Below are 13,781 nucleotides of genomic sequence, written 5' to 3' on the forward strand. Positions count from 1 at the left end.
AACATGCACAACATTCGTGCATTTGTAAACCCAAATGTGAATTAATGCATCCGAAGTTGTGCATCTGTGAAATAATTTCTCATTAATAAAATTCTACAGATCGCTTTGATTTTCTTGCACGACTACAAGTCAATTGATACAAGTGCTCGAATCTGCTTCTACGAGTGACGATACTTTTGCTCCTGGCTAGGTGATATAATAGGAGCAAAACGATTTGTATGTGTGCACGTCGAGCGAATCGATCGAGAAAACAAGGCGGCCGGATCTGGATCGCGCTCAGACTACCATTGCCTGCTCATATGGTAAGTAACATGATAATAATATGAAGAAAGTTATCTTGTTTGTTGGTTTACATTATCATGACAGCTATGTTTAGCTTAGTTTACCTGCTTGCTAAATCCTCCAGTGCCAGATCAAGCTAGCTATCGCTAGATAAATAACTAGTTTAGAAGTACAGAAATATAACACTGCCCGTCCAAAATCGTTAGGACACACAATCTGACACAATCGTTCTGCAATTTTCGAACAGCTGACTTGTATCTTCCACGAAGACTATTGGATAGTGCAAGGCAAGTTAGCAATTGTTTGCTGTGCAGACATTATGAATAATAAGGTCGACTTAACACCGCACCCCGCAACATTTTTTTCCTCGCTTTGTGCAAAGAAAAACTATAAATCGTGTGTCCTTCATTGATAAGGAAACATGCTGAGGTTACTTACTTTATGAGCAGGCAATGGTAGTCTGAGCGTGATCCAGGATCCAGATCCGGCCGCCTTGTTTTCTCGATCGATTGCTCGACGTGCACACATACAAATCTTTTTGCACCTATTATATCACCTAGCTAGGAGCAAAAGTCACTCGTCACTCGTAGAAGCAGATTCGAGCAGTTGTATCAATTGACTTGTAGTCGTGCAAGAAAATCAAAGCGATCTGTAGAATTTTATTAATGAGAAATTATTTCACAGATGCACAACTTCGGATGCATTAGTTCACATTTGGGTTTACAAATGCACGAATGTTGTGCATGTTCTCAGATTATGAAACACGGATGTGCAAATGTGTTTCGCACCTACTGCGCTGCAACGATTGGAGCAAAAGTGTCGAGTGCGTGACTCTTGAAAGTTGTGACTCACAGGATAGGATTTGTGTACCTGTAAAAAGGATTTGTGTACCTGTAAAAAGGATTTGTGAACCCGTAGCCCCTATTTTGTGTTAACAAGATATAAAAAAATATGTACAACTTCAACTTTACTGTTACACATTTACGACTTTAGTGTGCACATGCAAAATCTGCAGTTAAATGTGCTCGCCACTTTTGCACCCAATATACCTTCATAATAACGCAGGGTCGTCACTGATAACTGTAGCCTAGTGCTAGGTATTGTGTTAGGGCTACTCACATACTGGTTTCGTTTGCACCCAAAGCTTCTGCTACTGAAATGGCGCGCCTTTTGGCGGATGCCGCCTTTTTCACGGCTGTCTGGGGGACTTGTGTGAATCGTGCAGATCCGATGAGTTTTTTTTTTTTTTTGGGGGGGGGGGGGGGGTTGAAGTGTCTGATTATAATTTCATCAAAGTTAATTCTGTATTAAAATGACTAAATAAACACATAGCCTACCGTTACAGTCCATGAAACATAGGCACGTAAAAATCCCATTGGCTGCGCACCATTATCGACTGCTAAGGGGCTGCACTTCATCCAGTAATTTTGTGTCGCGCCTGGTCTTTTTTGCAAGAAAAGTAAGGTTAACCATATTTGATGTCTTCTAATCAGATAATTTCTACCATTTGCATTGTGTAATGTTTAGGTTGTCCTAATGTGTCATTACAGTCTTTACAATAAATATGCCAGGTTAGTGCTAGGTAGCACACTAGCGCTACATTTTACATGACTAGCAAAAATACAGTTGGATTTTTTTTAAAACTTTGTTTGTTGCGTCAGTCAGTTTAGCAGTATTCCGGACAGACTAGCAGTTCCGAGTTTCCGAGTCCGAGTCATTGACAATTCGGGTATAAGCCATAAAAACTTAACTGCACATGGTAGACTCAAAACCAGCTACGGCTGTACTAAGCGATTGTGTATGCTCATATAGACGCCAAAAGTTCACGGGGCACTAACCTCGTTTTGAGATAAATGTATTTTATTCGCGATGTCTTGGATAAGTACTTCATTACCCACAATCCCACAGTGCCACAATCCCACAGTGATGCCTCTGATTGGTGGAAAGGCCGTTCAGTCATAGTTTGAAACTTGAATCAGCGAAAATTATTGACAAAGATGGCGAAAATCTTAAAGGAACACGCCACCCAAAATCAGTAGTAATATATGTTCTTACCTTAACTTTCACGAGTTGAGTCATACCTCTCCCGCGCCGGTAGGTGCACTCAAACGCTCTGTCGCGCAGCGCGAATGTGTTAGCATGTTGCTATGCTAGCGGGCTCTGCCGTGGCCGTAGAGAGAGGAACATAGCAGTAATCAAACACCTCCATTTTTTCCCTACTTAAATACAGTTGCACGAGTAGTTGATAAAAATGTGTACGTCACACAACATGAAACGTGGCGATTTTCCAAGCGAATAAACAGGAGAACTACAATGTGTGGCGCAATAGACCTCTCCAGAATATATCCTGCCTCCTAACTCCCGTATCCATCCAACTTCCGGGCGTGGATTGTCTATGAGAAATAACATGGCGTTTTGAAAGATCGTACCAAAGTGAATAGTGGCAAGAGGCAAGCCGAAGTCTGCTGACAAGGGCCCGACGGTAATTGTAAAGTAATTTACAAAAGATTCACTGAACAAAAATGCTGATGTGGTACATGAAAATTTAGCTAAAAATGTGGAGAATGCAATGCAATCAAGCATTTTGGACGATATATTGTCACAAGCTGGCAGAATAGGCAACAGGCCGGTGTGCGTTTTATTTGGAGACTGTTTTGCGCGACAGAGACTGAGTTTGCTGCTGATATTCTGGGGATAGGCCTAGCCAATGTACGACTTCAGCCTTTTAATATATTTGCTGCATTAGATCAGTCTTTCTAGAAAAGGCAAGGGCTTTCTAGCCTCACGTCAGCAGCGCTGCATCACCCATATAGCCTACATTAAAACAACCAACGGATGGTGGGCGGGTGCAGTTTTGAAAATTGGTCAACAAACTTTGGTGCTGATGGATGGCTGATGGATGATAAGTTTTGCTATGCAGTTATGGTTGAAATAATAGCCCATCAGCGCATCTCTAGTGTGTGTGCCTCTCTCTCGCTCAGAGGGGAGGGAGAGGCTGAGGGTCGATCCAGCATGGATTCTAAACTCTGTGGTGGATAGGATCTACAACTAGATGTACCGCAGAGCGGCACAAAATATGACCGCCGCCCAGTCCAGCACATTTTTTCCACAAAAAGAAATCACGCTGAAAGGCCTATATGATTCTAACTGTCTCACTAAATTGCATTGTCCACACTCAATTCTCACTGGTATCTGCTAGACAACAAGTACCAAAACATGATTAGTTCATAGATTTCACATGTAAAATTCATTTTATACAACCCCACCTCCATCTTGCCTGTTCATAATTCTGAGAAATTCTTGATTGTTTGTGTTATGTTTATGTTATGTGTGTGGGTGTGGGTGTGTGTGAGTGTGTGTGTGTGTGTGTGTGTGTGCGTGCCTGCGTATGTGCCTGTGCATGGAAGCGTACATATGTCTACTGTGTGAGTATGTGTCATACGCAGTGCCGGCCCAAGCCTTTTGGGGGCCCTAAGCAGAATTTGATTTGGGGGCCCCCTCCCACAACGCAGTCACCTGTGCTTGGCGATAATTGACAACTTCACACTATAATGTCATATTATAAATTAATACAGTGAGGTTATGTATTAATACAGCGACTGATTATGAACTACTGTCCCCCTGGACACAGATGCATAAGGACCCTCTCCCCCTACCCTGTTTGTGCAAATGTGGGTACAAACGTGTGTGTGTGTGGGGGGGGGGGGGTTAGATGTGATTTCCTGTATTCTGGTGCATTTTTGGGATGGTCAGCTGGAGAAGGGCAGTACCTAAATTTGTTCAGATTCATAACCTTTTGCTTTTTGACTTATTGGTAGTGAATTCACACAACTACTTGGGGTTCAGGGTCCCTTGACCTCTTGGGCTCGGTAGGCTCATTCAGTAATCCATCCTTGCTCACATGCCAAAAATGTTTTGGGGCTCCAATCTAGACTTCTGGCCCCATGTGCTTGGTAAACCAATGTATTAATACAGTTGTTATTTACACCAACCCTGTCACCTTTTAATCTTAGAGGGTACTAAAATCACAGATTTATTTGAAACATTCATATTCAAAGTGAAGCACTAAGGGTGGTTTACTGAAGTTCAATTGACAAATAACAAAATACAACAGCAATTGTTGTAAACAAGTACATCAGTTTAATGACTTGTTTTTCAACAGATTTGCTGAACAAATGTGCATTAAATGAGCAATTTTCTACTACAAAATAAAAACAAAATAGACAAACATTAATAATCAAAAATAAAATGTCCCAAAAAATAGATAATTATTCCTACTTCGTTCCTGGTTTTTAGGCATCTGCAACTCTGCAGTGGACGAACCTGCAATGATTAAATAAATACATAAATAAAAAAATAAAAAAAACGATGTTAAATGTGTCATGTCATATTAACAGGCTATGTAACCATTTGCCATCAAGAAAACCTCACCTTCTGGTAGGTAGAGTTAGGTAGAGGTAGAGATGTGCTCCAAAGGACTTCAACAGTGTCTCTGAAAAAAAAAAATATTGCATAAGTGCATAGTTGATCGAGCAGAATGAGTTTATTTTGCTATCATTACTTACACTCAAATAACAAGCAATTTCACATGTAACAATTCATATTCTATTGGCAAATGAGGCATAATCAAAAGAGTATATACTTAATTGCAGTATGGTGAACGCTTAACATGGTGATCTACTGCAGCCTAAATATTAGGGTAGCACCGCTACATCACTTGCCACTATCTTAATCAAATGTAAGTTTATTTTCATCACAGAAGTCTCCCCACCCAACATGGTATATTTTCTCAAACACTACCATCTCTCTCCAAAGATCTTAGAGCAGAGCGCACGTACTGTTCCATCTTTGCCTATGAAGCTGGAACGTTACCGATGCCCAGAGTCGCGCTAGTCAGTGGGTTGGGTTGGGACTGGGAGCCTGGGCTTAGTCTGTTGTTGCTATCAGACTTACCACTATGTCACATATTATAGAACAGTAATAAACTATCAACACTTTCAGGTGCGAAATCAGAAACAATCCCTCTCTGTGGTAAATTTGCCTTCAGCTACGTTTTCATGTACCCTACTGTAGTGCTAATGTCCACTTCAGTCAGCTAGCTAACTTTAATTTACGACATAATAAGCCCACCTAGAGCTAGGGTACATGCTTGATTGAACATCCAAAACAATCCCAATATCCTTGACATCTAAAATACATCTAGATAAATATATATTAATGGGAGACATTTCTCTGTTGATGGCAGAGATTTAGCTCTGGTGATGGCTTATATACATAAACATACTGTAAATAATCATGCAAACATACCTGTATCTTGCTCGTTTTTCTCCTCCTCTGTCATTTTCTTTGTTCTGTTTTCGGCACCAGAGGGATATGTCCTTTTTTGTGACTTGTCTTAACATTACCGTCTCTTCCGATTGTTGAACTTGATGCAGTGTCTGCACGAATTGTCTATGCACCCGAGGTGTCTAGTTTATGCGCGTGACTCAAAGGCTGGCGGACACAGTAGAGGTAGGCAGGTATATTGATCATGAAATCAGAATTTTCTTGTTTTGAATGATTAATTGTTTCATTTATTCATTCATTGATGTCACTCGTTTACGTTATTTATTATGTAAAAAAAAAAAAAAGAAACTCGATTGGGGGCCCCCTGATAATCACAGAGAACTGTGTCTGGCCTATCCTACTTTCGGGGGGTCCAGTCCAGCGGGGGGGCTACAGATCAAAACGAAAAATGACGGTTCCATGCTATCCATGTGGGGGTACATGCCCACCAAGTTTTGTGTACCCCGGTCTTTCAGTGTCCCGGGAATCCTTGTTGGTGTATGTCACTAAATGTACACATAAATTGTTTTATTGTAAGGCCCCCCATGAACGAAAGTACACAAAACTTGGCATGCATTCGGAGGGTGTCATAATGATCCTACACTTTCAATTTCGTGCAGTTTTGACCATGTCAGCCAGAGATATTGTGATGAAAACACCTAATTTTTTGCTTTTTAATTTTTAACTAGGTGGCGCTATACATGAAATAAGTGGTAATGGGATGGGTTGACATGGCCCCTTGAGATCAACATACAAAAAAAAGGTGGACCTCCTAGGCCCTACGGTTCTCGAGATATTCACAGAAAACTGTCTCCGGCCACCTACAGGCCAGTTGGTGTATAGTAACATAAATTAATTTATTGTGTGGCCCCCCATGAACGGAATTCCACGAAACTTGGCGTGCATTCAGAGGGTGTCATAATGATCCTACACTTCCAATTTCGTGCAGTTTTGACTATGTTAGGTCACAGATACCTGCGATTACAACACCTCATTTTTACTTTTTTGTGTTTAACTAGGTGGCGCTATACATGAAATGAGTGGTTATGAAATGGGTTCACATGGCCCCTTGATATCAACATACAAAAAAAAATGGTCCTCCTAAACCTTACGGTTCTCGAGATATTCACAGAAAACTGTGTCTGCCCTACCCTCCTTTCGGGGGGTGCAGTCCAGCGGGGGGGCTACAGATCAAAACGAAAAACGATGGTTCCATGCTATCCATGTGGGGTTACATGCCCACCAAGTTTTGTCTACCCCGGTCTTTCAGTGTCCCGGGAATCATTGACGGAAATTTCGCTGCGCGGCGGTCATAATTAGGTGTTAATAATATTACCACGCTAGGTCGAAGTACTCCCAAGTGCTATTGCGCCACACATTGTAGTTCTCCTGTTTATTCGCTTGGAAAATCGCCACGTTTCATGTTGTGTGACGTACACATTTTTATCAACTACTCGTGCAACTGTATTTAAGTAGGGAAAAAATGGAGGTGTTTGATTACTGCTATGTTCCTCTCTCTACGGCCACGGCAGAGCCCGCTAGCATAGCAACATGCTAACACATTCGCGCTGCACGACAGAGCGTTTGAGTGCACCTACCGGCGCGGGAGAGGTATGACTCAACTCGTGAAAGTTAAGGTAAGAACATATATTACTACTGATTTTGGGTGGCGTGTTCCTTTAATGTGAATAAAACATTGGTACTTGTATCAACAAGGATTGTGGTTTATATATCACACGAACTTAGTCAGGGCCAATACACCATCAAATAGAACACTGTAAATGCTAGTTTGAACACTTAACATTTCCGTGAAGTGCACAGAGTTAGTGTTTGATATGAGACAATACTATTTTGTTAAAATTTGCGCACTCCGCCAGTAAGCACACAGTGCACATAGTGTACTACACGAAAGTGTACTCATGTAAGTACACCATTTGAGACAGACTCCTTTTCAGTTTCAAGGACAAAATCAAGAGTGTCCAAAGGGGTGAAAACCACTTTAAATCGGGTCACATTATTGACTGTTGTGTGTCGAGGGTCAGCTTGTGGGTTTTGTATGGGCCAGCATGCGGAACAAGACCTATCAACCCTATGAAGTTGTGTGGTGAGTTTTGCAGGGAGGTTGGTAATGCTAGTTAACATTAGCTAGGCTACTGTAGCCTTCATACTGTACGAGCCATATCAATCATTAACCTAGAAATACTTCTTCGTACATTTAATGAACATTTTGTGTAATAATTCAAGTTAATAAACTGAATATGGTGGTCCAAGAGCAGACCATGCACCGGTCCATGCATCAGGATGGCAGTCAGATACGAAGCACTGCACAATGTTGCTAACGTTAACGTTAACCGCTTTCACACACACGATATAAAATACACGATGGTAAATATAACATTCAATACCAAAACACTATTATTTACACGATTACTCCTGAAATAACTGCTATTAACTATATAAAAATCATTGTTTGGAGGAGAGGGTTCGCTGCTGTCGCCGGTTGGAAATGAATGATTTCGCGCTGGTTCGTGCTGCTTATATATTTTTCAGTGAGGCCCGGTGGTTTATGGGATGAGTAGTTCCTTCGCTCGGAAATGAAAATATGTACACAGTCTTGTACCTTTGACTTTTTTTGGACTTTCTATTCGTTTTTTGACTCGAAATGATATGTTGTATGCTTATGAGTTACGCCGTAGAATGAGAGAATTTGATGAGAGTGAGGCACTAACAGTTAAGAAAGTGGATGAGGGTTGTAAAACAAAGTGGAACTGGTCTTGGTTCCAGCAGGGATGGATTACTACATGGGCCTACCGGGGCCAGGGGGCCCTGAAGCCCAAGCCTTTGCATGGAATCATTGCCCCAATATCAACAAATCAGGATGTAGGCTATGAATCTGATTGAATTTAGTATTGGCCATCCCCAAAATGCACCAGAATACAGGAAATCACATTAGAAAAATTAAAAATGTTCTGGGGGAGGACCCCCAAACCCCCCCTCCCACATATATGGCAATAAGTGGGGGGCCCTTAATACATCTGGGCCCAGGGGCCCAAAAGTTCATAATCCGCCCACACTGAAAAAAAAAGTTCCTTGAATTTACATGATTTTAATGTGTACATCGGTCCCACATAATCAGAATGTGTCCAGCTGACACAATTTTTACACTTTTGTTCTAGTTAATCGTTTCTTGTAAAACCTACACATTGAAATCACATCGTATTACATAAAAAAATCATGTTGAATGAAGATAATACCTTCATATTTATGTAATACCAATGTATTGTGTAATGCAAAAGTAATTTTATCATGTCAATAGTAATAGATTGTAAAAGGTACTTCTAACTTCATTTATTAATGCTAAAGTTTTATGTCCCTATAGTAACAGAACAGTGTGTTTTAACTGTTTTTTTTTTTCTTTCTAGAATTGCAGACATCTGTTATACATCTTTTTACTGAAAAGAGTCAAGTCAGTTTAGTAGTCAATTTTTATTGAAAGCAACATGAAATACACAGTATTGTTTTTTATCCAGCAATTGACAAATGGAAAAAAGTGCAGCAAACATCACAGGGAAAGGAGAAAGATAGAGGAGTGAGAGAGGAAGAGGAGAGAGAGAAGTGAGAGAGGGAGAAGGGGAGAGAGGGAGAGAGAAGGGGGAAGAGAGAGAGGGAGAGAAGAGAAAGAAAGTGAAAGATCAGGCCTGAAGACTGATGGACCAGATTCAAAGATGACTGACCAAAAGGTGACATTTCTAGTTCCTAAAATAAAGATAATGAATAATTAATAATAATAAAAAACATCCACAAAAAGATTTCATGACCCGTGGTCACTCAGCCATTGATAGTCCTTTCAGGTTTCAACATAGTAAAAACAGTATTTCTTTTTCAAAAAATAAAAATGGAAAGTCATTCACTGAAACAGGTTGTTCTTTAACCAACCTTTGGAGTTTGCCTTCATCCAGCTCCATGAAGATTTTTTGCAATGCCTCAAAGGTGTATCTAAGCACGGGCAGGTACATGAGGTTATCAACTCCGACATCATCAGTGACCGCTAACGGCCATGTAGATCTGTCAAAAACTTTATTCCTTGGAGTACGACCCCAATGTCCTCATGTTCTCTCAGGACATAAACCTCAACAGTTGTCTTCAACTTCATCCATGACCTGAATTAGGCAGACAAATGCACATAACAGTAAGAAAATGAGACCCTCTAACAAAGCCCTATTGAGAAATGAATGTGAAAAATAGACATGTTCATGTACATACCACATATTCCTGCACAAAGTTTTCAGGATCTTCCCCCGTGTAGATACAGAGTCCCTTCAGGAGACACTCGGCCAGCATCTATATCACACTGAAATAAAAACATTATTGATTAGCACGTTAATCCAAGTTTCATTTAAGTCAGCCACTGTTGTAAACGACCATATGATAAAAAGAAACAAAAAGTTAGACGAATACAATAGATAGATACTTTATTCTTCCCGAGATCATCACAAATTTTAGGATGTGATGAATAATAGAATAATAATAGAACAATATGTGAAGAAGTATCAATATCAACATGATCAAAAATATTAGCCTCTGTAAGGTTTGCATGATTAAAACTCTGCATTACTCACATCAGTAATTTGCTTAATCATTGCTTGGAGACAGGAACTTGGATTGAAGTGGGACAATTGTGATTCTTTTGAAATTCCGTGTTGATCTGAAATAAGATTAGCAGGAAGAAAATTAGTTTCATACGACAGTGCCAGACAAAACATACGCATACTGCACCACACATCTGGCATAACAGGCATTTATTGGTGTATAAGACATTCATTTTATCAACAGTAAATTCATAAATAAATAAAAGATCAAACTTCAGTGACTTCAAACAGTAACATCACTACATCTTAGACTCAGTAACAAAAAAGTTGTATGCGTACACTGTACTGCCTGTTTTTTTGCCTGCACAAACAAATCAAAATATTTATATTTCATATTTTCATCATATGGGGAGACAACTTCCTAGGGCTAAACGTTTTTGGATGCTATAATGTAACTTTGCAAATGGCTTTTTGTCCACGTGGCTATGCTAGCTTGCTTTTAGGCAGCCATTTGCTGGCAACACACTTGGCGCACACAGGCTAACAGGCTTTTCACTCACATACAACTTATTATGCTTCAAACGTGATCAAATTAATGGACTGTACCAAACCAACCCCAATTTAGCTTTACTATGATTTATGTATTTTTCCAACCGCCCAACAGATGCAGCTAACTGGTTGGTTAGGCTAACGTTAACTTGGTAGAAAGAAACGGACCAAAAAATAATACAAAGACATCAAGGGTCAACTTTGCAACGCTGTAATACTGTAAGAAAACAGCTAGGAGATTTATTGTCTAATATAACATGATCATAAGGTTGATAAACTTACCCTTCAGTAGGCTAATTCGATTTGCCATTCTCTCTTCCACTTCAGTCACTGATGATAGATATCCAAACTTTAACGGTCAAACCATGCTTCAAAAACTTCTTCTTCTACTACTATGTATTTTTTTTAATGACACATTACAGCCACCTGCTGCTCTGGAGTATGTCTGAACTTAAAATTTTCACTTTCGATCAACACAAGAAAAATGTCTACATCCAGCATTCAAAATTATCTCTTGAAATCTACTTAATTAAAACACGTTTGCAAGCGGAATATAAAACAATCATGTTGCATATATCAAATTAATTTGTGTCAAATCAAAGACCCCCTATTTCCATTTTTTTCAGTGCATGGGTTACAGGTTGAAACGGAGATTGAGGTCAAGACAGCCAAACACAAATTCAAAATGTCAGACTTGAAATGAAAAATTTGAAAAAAAGGGACATGCCAAATTTTCCAGCATTGTCTCAGTGCCCTCTGGAAAAAAACAGCCATCACCCCAGTCCCTAAGAAGCCCTGTCCTGCAGAAAATAATGATTTTAGACCGATAGCTTTGACTTCAATAGTCATGAAATGTTTTGAGAAATATATGGTTTGTGTTTTAAAAACTCAGGTAGGCCAAAAACTCGACCCCTGGCAGTTTGCCTACAAATGCCACAGAAGCACAGGTGATGCTATAAGCAGCATCACCCACCTGGTCCTTAAACATCTTGAGGACACAAAGGCCTATGCACGTCTTCTTTTTATCGATTTTAGTTCAGCGTTTAATACAATACAGCCCTTTTTACTGCTAGAAACTCTGAAGGAAATGGGTGTCAGCCCCTTCATTATAAAATGGTACTACTCATTCTTAACAAATAGGATGCAGTATGTAAGAGTCAATAAAGAAGTCTCACAACTTAAGGCTATAAGCACAGGGGCCCCCCAGGGGTGTGTGAGTTCCCCAGTCCTCTTTACCATCTACACAAATGATTGTGTGAGTAAACACCCACATAACTACATTGTTACATTTTCAGATGACACTGCCATCTTGAGCCTATTATATAGGGATCAAGACACAGCATCTTACCATTCAGAAATCAAGCAGTTTGTAGATTGGTGTGATGCTCACCATCTAGTTGTGAATGTAAAGAAGACTGAGGAAATGATCTTTGACCCTAGAGCAGTTTCTGAATCAAGTCCAGTGTGCATCCATAACACTCCCATACGTCAGGTCTCTTCATATAAATACCTTGGTGTTTTTATGGACTGCTCACTCACATGGCATGTCCATATAGAAAGTCTCTGTTCTAAGCTCCAGCAGAGGATGTATTTTCTGAGAAGATTGAGGCTGTATGGTGTCAGTAGCAGGCTCTTGTTGTTATTTTTTCCAGATCATCTTAGAGAGTGTGATACAGCATGGCATGCAGACCTGGTATGGCAATCTGACAGTTCAGTTAAAGTCCAAGTTGGGGCGTCTGGTCAAAACTGCCCTGAAGATTGTAGGTCATCCAGACCAGGGCTACATGCAGGCACTCTATGAAAAGTCAGTCCTCAGGGAGGCACTGAAAATTGTAGAAGACCCCACACACATCCTGTACGAGGAGTTTGCCCTCCTACCCTCAGGTAGACGCTTTAGAGTACCAAACTGCAGATTAAATAAATACAAAAACTCCTTTATCCCAACTGCCATAAAGATGCTCAATGATAGGTAGCTGGCTACCTATATGTTATCCAGTGTGCAGTATTTTTTTGGTGTGGAGCTGTATGTGTAACTGTTGTGGAGCTGTGTGTGTAACTGTTGTGGAGCTGTATGTGTAACTGTTGTGGAGCTGTGTGTGTAACTGTTGTGGAGCTGTGTGTGTAACTGTTGTGGAGCTGTGTGTGTAACTGTTGTGGAGCTGTATGTGTAACTGTTGTTTTTTTTCTTTTTTTTTTCTTCTTTAATTGCCTATGTATGAGCTGTGTATGTGTGATGCAGTGATCGTGAAGCCCAAGACAAATTTCCCCTTGGGGACAATAAAGTATACTTTACTTACTTACTTAGTATTCTTTACTTTTAAGAATTTCCAAGGAACTGGGACAGTGTATTTTCATATAAAGAACATTTTTGTGTGAATAGGGTGAGCCCTGGATGGCAGAGGTGGTGGCAAAATGTAATTATATGATATTTCCTGCGGGGGCGTGGGCTTCGATAATCTCACTCCTTTTTGACCATACCTCTGTTTGCATCCCTGAATGGTGTCCGTAGCAGCACCAACAGCACCAGTGCGGACTTCGGCAGTGACAGTGATCCCTCACGACTGTTTCACTTAGATCAACATCATAATCATCATCATCATCAGTAGAAGAATAGGCTATGTAGTAGACCTAAGCTACAAGAGCTATCCAAATTTCTTTCTTCCGTGGAAGAATTCTTCGACTGGAAGAAGTTGGTTAATTTAGGCAATTTCTTTCTAAATTCTTCCTCCTCGCTTTTTCTTTTTCTTTTATCACTTCCACTCTGGAAACGTTTCATGGCTGCTGTCAATCGCTCAACTCCACACCTCACCAAGACCTCGTTCATAGCTAGTGCGCTATGGTGACAGAAAGCGGACCTGCAGTCATTTGATTTTATGATGAGTTTATGAGCAGTCATGAGGCAAAATATTTTTTCAATCTTTATTATGGATATTACAATATATTGTTTGGATGCGGTGATCATTTATTTAAAAAAAAAAAACGAAATACGATACGGGGATGACGAGGCCCCCTGGTGGCCGAGGCCCCAGGCAATTG

The 13,781-nt window shown here is 40.3% G+C and overlaps 1 long non-coding RNA gene across 2 annotated transcripts; it reads right to left on the reverse strand.

Moving 5' to 3' along the window:
- Positions 1–9,078: 9,078 nt before the first annotated feature.
- On the reverse strand, positions 9,079–11,369 carry LOC143114550 (uncharacterized). Of its 2 annotated transcripts, XR_012984951.1 has the most exons (5): positions 11,028–11,369; positions 10,227–10,312; positions 9,871–9,958; positions 9,544–9,767; positions 9,079–9,363 (listed from the first exon to the last, which is right to left on the reverse strand). It is a non-coding gene; the product is annotated as an uncharacterized LOC143114550 (long non-coding RNA). The 2 variants fall into 2 exon arrangements; XR_012984950.1 differs by having other exon boundaries at positions 9,079–9,767; positions 11,028–11,360.
- Between the last annotated feature and the right edge of the window lie 2,412 nt (positions 11,370–13,781).

This window comes from Alosa pseudoharengus, unplaced genomic scaffold, assembly GCF_046254945.1.
Source record: "Alosa pseudoharengus isolate Yale_2024_CS ecotype anadromous, Long Island Sound unplaced genomic scaffold, YU_APseudo_1.1 YU_APseudo_1.1_scf_11, whole genome shotgun sequence".
NCBI classification, from domain to species: domain Eukaryota; kingdom Metazoa; phylum Chordata; class Actinopteri; order Clupeiformes; family Clupeidae; genus Alosa; species Alosa pseudoharengus.